We start from the raw sequence: 9,019 nt of genomic DNA on the forward strand, positions 1-9,019 counted from the left end.
ACCCTCAAGATAAAATAGCAAATTTCTATCTGAGAGGAAGACATTACAATATTTCTTGCTTTTATCTAGCTCAATCCTATTCAAAATGTCCAAAACAATGTATAAGAGATAATTTTAATTTACTGGCAATTTTTATGCAAGATCTTAGAAATTCGAGACACATTTACGATAATCATGTCTCGCATTTAGTAACATTTGATGAATATTTGGAAATGTGCAATATTTGTTGGAAAACTAAGTATGGCTTTCTAGTAATTGATAAAGATTGTGATAATGTGAATGAAATTTTTAAACAAAGTTTTAAAGGATTTTTTTATATACAATAAATAAATGGAAGAAGCTAAAGAATTACATGCACCTATTAGGAAAAAGTTTTGTAAAAGAAGTATTGTAACCAAAGGTATTGATGATTTATGGGCAGCTGATTTATTAATTATGGACAAATATTCCAAAGAAAATGATGGTTTTAAATATATGCTCAATGTTGAAGATACATTTTCTAAATTTGTATGGATTGAACCTTTGAAGAATAAGTCAGGCAAAGCAGCTACAGATGCTTTTGAAAATATTTTGAAAATCTCGAAAAGAAAACCCAATTTACTTCATGTGGACAAAGGTGGGGAATTTGTAAATCAAACTTTCAAGACAATGTTGAAAAAACACAACATTAAAATGTATCATACCAATAATGAGGAAAAGTCTGCAATAATTGAACGTTTCAACAGAACATTAAATCAAAAGTTGAAAATTTATTTTGAGATGAGGAAGAATTTCAGATGGATTGATATTTTACCTAAAATACTAGAAGAATATAACACAAAAGATGTTCATAGAACTATTGGTATGCCACCTATTAAAGTTGATAAGGATAATGCAGAAGAAATTTTGATGAAATTTAACAAAAATAAACCCAAATGTAAATCGAATCAGAAATTTAAGCAGGGAGATAGAGTTAGAATTTTTGCATATAAAAAAGTTTTTGATAACAAGTACAAGAATAACTGGACTAAAGAAATTTTTGTAGTTGATGAAATATTTCACACAACTCCTGTAACTTATTCTATTAAAGATACTGATGGTGAAGAAATTGAAGGGAAATTCTATAATGAAGAACTTTTAAAATCCAAGTTTTAATAAAAAAAAATTTTTCCTATTATAAATATGATACAAAATTACATTGAAAGTGAAGACTTTGTAGTCTACAGACCCTCTCCACAAGATGACATAAATAAAGGAAATAGTAAAATTCGTATAAGAACATACAATGAAGATGTCATTACCCATCCACATAGAAGTGGATTACTTGTGAAAGGAATTGTTACAGTGACTAAAAATTCTGACAAGAGTGCTGTAACAGAACTTGATTTGAAAAAAATATCATTTGTTACTAATCCACTACCACATTTATTTTCAAAAATTGAATATTTGGAATGTGATAAAATAATAGATTCAGTTGAAGAGCCAGGTGTGGTTACTACTATGAAAGGAATTGTTTCATTTGGTTCTGATTTGATTTACAATGATGGAGGCTGGAATATCTCCTCTCCAAACTCAAATGTTCTGAACAAATCTGGGTATTTTACTTTGTATGATTCTTTAGAAACACTATTTGGTTATCATGAGGATCACAAGGATTATGTATTTCACGTCCCACATGAATTAAGGTTAACAAAAACCCATCTCAATAATTATAATAATATGTTTCAAGTTGATAGTACTTTTGCAAATGAACATACTATTACTATAAAATTTACAGATGTTGCACTAATAATGTCACAGGTAAAATTGAGAAGAGAAATGGAAAACAAATGTCTAAAACAAATACTGGCTTCAAAAGATTTACCACAAATTTTTAGACATTGGGGATATGAGTTTAAAACTGGTATAACAACAAAAAAGTATACATGTGAATATACTTGTGATGGGAATCCAATATTTATTCTTATTGGGATGCAAAAAAATAGAAATGATAACATCAAAGTGGATAATAGTCAATTTGATTTATGTGGCCTTGAAAACGTTCAAGCTGTTCTCAACAATAATGAACATTATCCTAAAACTGAACTAAATATAAATAGTTCAGAAAATGATTATAATAAAATTTATCAAATGTTTAAAAATTTCAAACTAGCTTATTATGGTAATGAAGGGAAACCAATTTGTTCTTTAAATGATTATGTCAACAAATATCCCATAATAGCTATTGATTGTACCTGCCAACCTGAAAGCATAAAGGAGAGTACCACAAACGTAAAATTAAAATTTAGATTCAAGGAAGCTCTTTCTGCTGATACAGTAATACACATTGTAACTATTTATAATGTTGTTTCTACTTATAACCCTTTCACAAATAGAGCTGTTGTAAATTAATCTTACATCTTTTATGAAAAAATTTTTCATAAAAAAGTTTTTTATTCACATCATTAAAGTCTGACAATATGAATATTACTTGAGTCTAAGTTACATAAAATATGTTCAATTAAGCCTTTTGAAATATTGCGATTTACTATGTCTTTAAGTTCTTTTGGCAGTTTTTCATTTTCTGAAATTGCGCACTAATTTACTTTGTCTTTGAACTCTATTATGAAATTTTCTGATAAATATTGATACCTTGAAATTCTATACCAATCTACTTTGTCTTTAAATTCTCTTATGAAATCTTAGCATCTCATACCATGAAATTCCACTCCAATCTACTTTGTCTTTGAATTCCCTTATGAAATCTTCTGACAGTTTTTGATGAACTGAAATCCTTTCCCAATTTACTTGATCTTTGAATTCCATGATGAAATCTTCTGATAGTGCTTGATTTCCTGAAATTTCACTCCAATATACTTTGTCTTTGAATTCTCTGATTAAATTTTCTGATAGTGTTTGATGTTTTGAAATCATTCCCCAATTTACTTGATCTTTGAATTCTCTTATAAAGTTTTCTGATAGTGTTTGATATTCTGAAATTCCCTCCCAATCAACTTTGTCTTTGAATTCCCTTATGAAATCTTCTGATAGTTTTTGATATTCTGAAATTCCCTCCCAATCAACTTTGTCTTTGAATTCCCTTATGAAATCTTCTGATAGTTTTTGATTACTTGAAACATCATACCAATTTACATAATCTTTTATTAATTCAAGGTGGCTCTTTTCAATAGTGTTCATTATTTATTTTATAATAGAAAGAAAAAAAAAATGTCAATTTGTTTTAATCAAATGCAAAAATTTCTCTTCAATAACTACCTCCACATGTGGTGGGTGCATTAGTTAAAAGAATCAGTTTCTATGATAAAGGTGTTGGTGTTTGTGTTATCGCTTTATTAGAGATAATGTTTTCTTTAACTAGTGGTATAATGGTAATGTTGTGATGAAATTTTTGCATTTGTTTGAAATGTTTAAGTTTTGAATGAATTTTTGCATTTCATTGAAATGTTTAAGTTTTGAATGAATTTTTGCATTTGTTTGAAATGTTTAAGTTTTGAATGAATTTTTGCATTTGTTTGAAATGTTTAAGTTTTGAAAGAATTTTTGCATTTGTTTGAAATGTTTAAGTATTGCAAAAAATTTTGCATTTCATTTCAATATCTAAGTTTTGTAAATATTTTTGCATTTGATTGAATGAAAAACTATGTGAAGGTTTATGTGAAATTTTTCACATAAGTTTCCACATACTTTTGAATTTAAAAAGTATTGTAAGAATTCTTACTCCAGTGCCAGGAAATACATTTTATATCTACTCCTGTACCACCAGATGGCGCTGCTAACTCAAAAATGATAAAAATGGACTTAGGCCGACTTGGAACTGGGCCCTTCAATTGAATTATCTATAAACTTTTTCTTATCTTATCGTTTTTGGTAAAAACCTTCAACTCTTTTAAATTTCTACTTGGAAGATCAAGGAATTTTTTTCTCTTTCTTTCTTGAAAGAGGTTTATTCAATAAAACTCTGAACAGAAATGAAAAATTTCCAAAAAAATTTCAGACTTGAAATTTATTGTAATTTTTCAAAAGAATATTTCAGCGTTAGGGGCTCCTCTGTTTCAAGAGTTTACTTTTTAATTGTGATTTTTCTGATAGGGAGAGGGATTGTTCAAGGTACCAAGAGAAGTTTTTTCAAAAAAAAAAATAAACCTATTTGGAAAGTTTCTGACTTGAAATGAAAAATTTCCCTGACTTGAAATGAAAAATTTCCAAAAAAACTATGAGTTTGTTGGCTTCAGTTTTTATCTACATAAGCTTACTTTTCAATTTTTGAGGGAATGGGAGCTCTACACGAGAGAATAAATATTATTTGGGTGGCTGAGGAAGATCTTTCGTTAAAAAGAGGGTTATTTTAGAAGAATTTGACACAACTAAGTATGAAATGAAAGATCTTGGAAAAAGTTGTTAGTTGCTTCAATTTTTCTTTCCTTTTTTTTTTTTTTTTGGTTATTTTCCCCAATTTTGTGAGAGTTTGATTCAAAGGGAAGAATATTGTTTGGAAGACCAACGAATTTGGGTATTTTTTTAAAAATGTGGTTATTTAGAAAGATTCTGACAGAGGAATCGGCAATTTTCGAAGAAATTTTGTAGCCACTGATTTCAGTTCATTTTATTACAGGGAGGATAGTTGATAAGTTCACAAGTTGAATCCAATCCTTGTAAAAGTAGTAGTACGATGAGAGATCGTGAATTGAACGAATAAAACTCACATTACCGAATGGAAAACACTTTTAATCGAATGTAATAAGCATATTTTAGCCGAAATTACCACATTTGCCGAATGTCACTACGTTTAACTGAGCCATGTAGGCTTAACCACGGTACTTGAAGGAATGAATAATGTTACGATGCATTATGCACTACGTGCATAATACATAGGCCGAGGGGAAAAGGGGAGTTACACCAGCAGTGTGGCCATATCCCTTACCATAACATATGCCCCTCTGTCCTTATCCCCAGAACTCCTAAGAGAACTGGAGACAAGTACAGAAAAGACACAAGACCGGTAAAGAACATGGACACACACATGGACACACTGCCCTAACCACCTGCCCCTCTGTTCTTGGGCTTTAGTTCTAAGGCTCTTTCATTTTCGGAGATACAATTTATGGACGATTACCTAGTTTTCGGAAATTTTATCAATTTTTTGCCCCACTTTGTTTGATTTTTCACCATCTGCGGAAACTCTGAATGAAAAGACAACTCACCCAGTAAGCTAGCGTTTGAACAATTTAAAATTGAACAATCATCAACCACCGAATAGTATCTCATCAGAAGTTAACCACGAACCGAGAAAAACAACATGACATCAAAATTTTTCAAGCCCTACAAAATCTCCCAAGGTTGAAATTGGTCTTTTGAGGAAATTTTATAAACAGTCAAAAAGTCACGAGACTATCCCTCATCCTTTTAGGGTACTCAAAATTTAGAGTCATCGGCAAATGCACTAATTTTTTGGCATAAAAATTTTTTAACATTTACAAATTCACATAATTATAAGATAATAACAATACAAGTTATGCATAATATAGAAAAATAAATATACACAATGATAATCATAAAAACAATTCACGTAAACATAATAGGAACATCATACAATAGAAAAAGCTACATAATTATTCCTTATGTCTTTTCTTTACATAAGGTTGTAGAAAAATATTTCACAATAGATAAATAAACATTTTACAAAAATTTACAAGTCAAATCCGAATTTTTTCTTTTTACAATAGATATCGAAATAATGTCACCGTTGACTCAATTATTTATCGTCGTCTTAAACCATTTATCGTCATCGTAAACCATTTGCCGTCGTCGTAGCAACCATTTATCGTCATCGTAGCAACCATTTATCGTCATCGTAGCAACCATTTATCGTCATCGTAGCAACCATTTATCGTCGAACCATTCGATATCTCTGGATTTCGTCGACGTTTTGATTTGTTGAATAAAAAATTTTACAATTGCCTTATGGGCACATGGCATGATTTGAAAATGATGATAATTCATTATGCATGATGGATGCAGCAAAAAATAAAATACACACACATATGAGATCGACACCTATGGTATGATGTGTTGTTGTTTATTAGGCTGATTGGTTAAGTGCCAAAATTGAAGAATTTGATCGAAATTTTCTTCATTTTGTTGCTGATTTTGGATAAAAAATCCCTTGAATAATCAAAGTTCTAGTAGACAGCAATTTATAGTGAACACTGTTCCCTATCTTTGGCAGAATTTTAAGCCTCTTTTTCCATAGAAATACCTATCTAATGCTGACGATTATGTAGATTAGACAAAAAGATGATTTTTTCTATCGATTAATTAATAAATAAATCAATTACTTGACATTTGTCAATAAAAATGACAATGATGATAAAAATTCGACCTAACGACGATTATTACGACAATAAACATGGAAAAACATATGGACACAAGTGAATAAATGCATAATAAAGATAAATATAGCACATAAGTAAAAAAATTCTCACATTGTGATAAACAACTAATCGATCGTTTCTATATGAATAAAATTCTTGTTGAGTAAATAGATGCCATCCTGGGTAAATGATGATAAATAAATAACGATAAATAATCAAGCTCTCAGTCCCTACGTCAGCTTGTTTGAGTAACTTGTAATTGATTTTTCAATTTTGGGTTCACTTTTAATCTTTTACCTAACTTTTCCCTATTCTACAGTAATATTTTTGAGTATAAAAAAATGGCAAAGTTTTTAATCTTGAATTCTTTGCTTTGATGATAAAAATTATTGTCAAAAGTAAAATTAAGACAATTTGAACTAAATTTCACTTTTGTGCTTGGACTCACTTTTTGATGATAAGTTTTTTCAAAAAATGTTTTTTCGTCATCCTGTTTGGCTACTTTTGAAACATTCGTTCAGAATGTCTGCCTTTTTTACGATTTTGTAATAAATTGAGTAGACGAAGATGAATAATTTTGAAATTTTTTCGAATCATTTTCTTTTCGAACTCTTTTCTTTCTTTTATGATTTGTGAAACAAATATTTTGATGTTGAATGTGAGTCAAGCTAGTGAGATTTTGCTGTGAATAAAAGAAAATTAATTACATGATAAAAATCAAATGGTGTTAGTATCATGCAATGACAAAAGTTGTTAGATAGAAAATAAGCGAATTCCCCTCCCCCTTCCGTTCCGACCGTTGTTGCATGGTTTGAAACGCAACTAGCAACGGCTTGAAATGCGTTTTGATGCGTGAGAGTACTAGAATCAACCCCCCCCTATACGCTTGACGAAAACTCTTCGGATTTGAAGCGTTCTCGTCGTTGTAGCGGAACAATGGAGTTTCAACGATAGTTGGCCTTGAATTCGTTGGAACTTTTTCGTTGTATTGTTGTAAATCATGATGTTGTGGCGTGAAATATTTTTAGATATAAGTTAGGCAAGATTTTATGATGGTAAATTTTTGTACATGAATAAAAATGCATGATTTACAAGTTTTGAAAGTTGAATAAATTTTTGATGATTTAGATCGACATATTTTTTGAAAAATAAATGCCCCACGATGTGAGAAATTTATTTTGATGTTGTGTGAGAGAATTTTTTTTTTATGATGAACGCTTTCTTTTAGAATATTTTTTGATGAAAGCATTTCTATCTTTTTCGAATTCTTTTTTGAAAATATTCTGAGATTCTCTCCATTTATCGTCAATTTTTCTATGACGTAATTCGCCTATTCCATCATGATTTACTTTCCAGTACCAAAGGCGATTATTACGTTCAACAATGCCTTTGGTCCTGACATCGTATTCGAATGCAAATTTAGATGATTCTGATCGATTTTTGAACCATTTTTCGACACGTTCCAACACGCATGGTGGGATTTTGGGATAGATTCGTAATTGTAATAACATATCTAACCAAGTGGCGGATGGGGGAAAAAATGAGTTGTAGGTAAACCAAAATCGTTCTATAAAACCATCTGATTCATCACAAATGCATCTAGCCAAATTAGAAAATCGCTCATGTAAGGTAATCTTAGTTGAATTCAAAGTACTCAACGGATGTTTGTTTTTATCAAATTTACGTTTTCGTTTAAGATCTTTTTTATCAATCGAGATTAGTGACGCTAGATCCTTGGATCCTTCTCCTTCAGTCCGAGTGATCCCCTGGGAGGAAATTCCACCTTGTTGTGGAATCCCTTCATCCAATGCGTCATGTCGTCGACGAGAAGAAGTAGGTTGATTAGATCTAGAATCGTCTAGATTGATACCAGATTCACGAAAATTCAGATCATATTTTCGAATTTTTGATTTGTACTTGATGACGTTCAGATGTTTTAATTGAAGGTGCAAATAACAACATTTGCTAGACGATGGGAGAAATTAAGCAATAAAATCGAAAAATGACAGAGACAAAACTCGAGTACTTGACTTTGAGTCTCAAATTGAGCACAAGTGCCCCATTTGAATCTGAGCTACACAATATCGACAGATTATTCAACATATTAGACTAGCTTATTGACAGACTGAACTAGAATGGCATCTCGATGCCCCTCGTGAATGAAATATGATGGCTCCAAGTCAATAAGAATTGAATTAGTTTTAAAATCTTCCGATCCTACATCATCCGCCCGTATGATCCCGAGGGAGGAAGCTCCACCTTGTTGTGTCACCCCTTCGTCCAATGAGTCACGTCGTCGACTAGATGATGTAAGCAAAGAAGAAAGTGAAACTTCCAAACTGACAAAGGATGCACAATAACATTACAAAGATTTCATTCACAATGTCTGAAGCGTTCTGAACATAGACCAGCAACAATTCTTACTTAGATGTGAGGTAATTTAGCTCAACTTTTTCCAAATGCCCCACGATACTCTCAAGAATTCCAACAGAAACAATCCGATCACATAACCAAACAAATGTAGAATGACAATCATCAGCTCAAATATGAGCAACTTCAATCATATTTATCTAAGTAGTGTGTTGTGTATGTGAACAAATACTTGATGGAATATTCTGCACAAATCGAAACAAATGAAAGTATTTGTCCATCGGAACAAAGATTTGAAA

Source organism: Planococcus citri, chromosome 2 (assembly GCF_950023065.1).
Source record: "Planococcus citri chromosome 2, ihPlaCitr1.1, whole genome shotgun sequence".
NCBI classification, from domain to species: Eukaryota; Metazoa; Arthropoda; class Insecta; order Hemiptera; family Pseudococcidae; genus Planococcus; species Planococcus citri.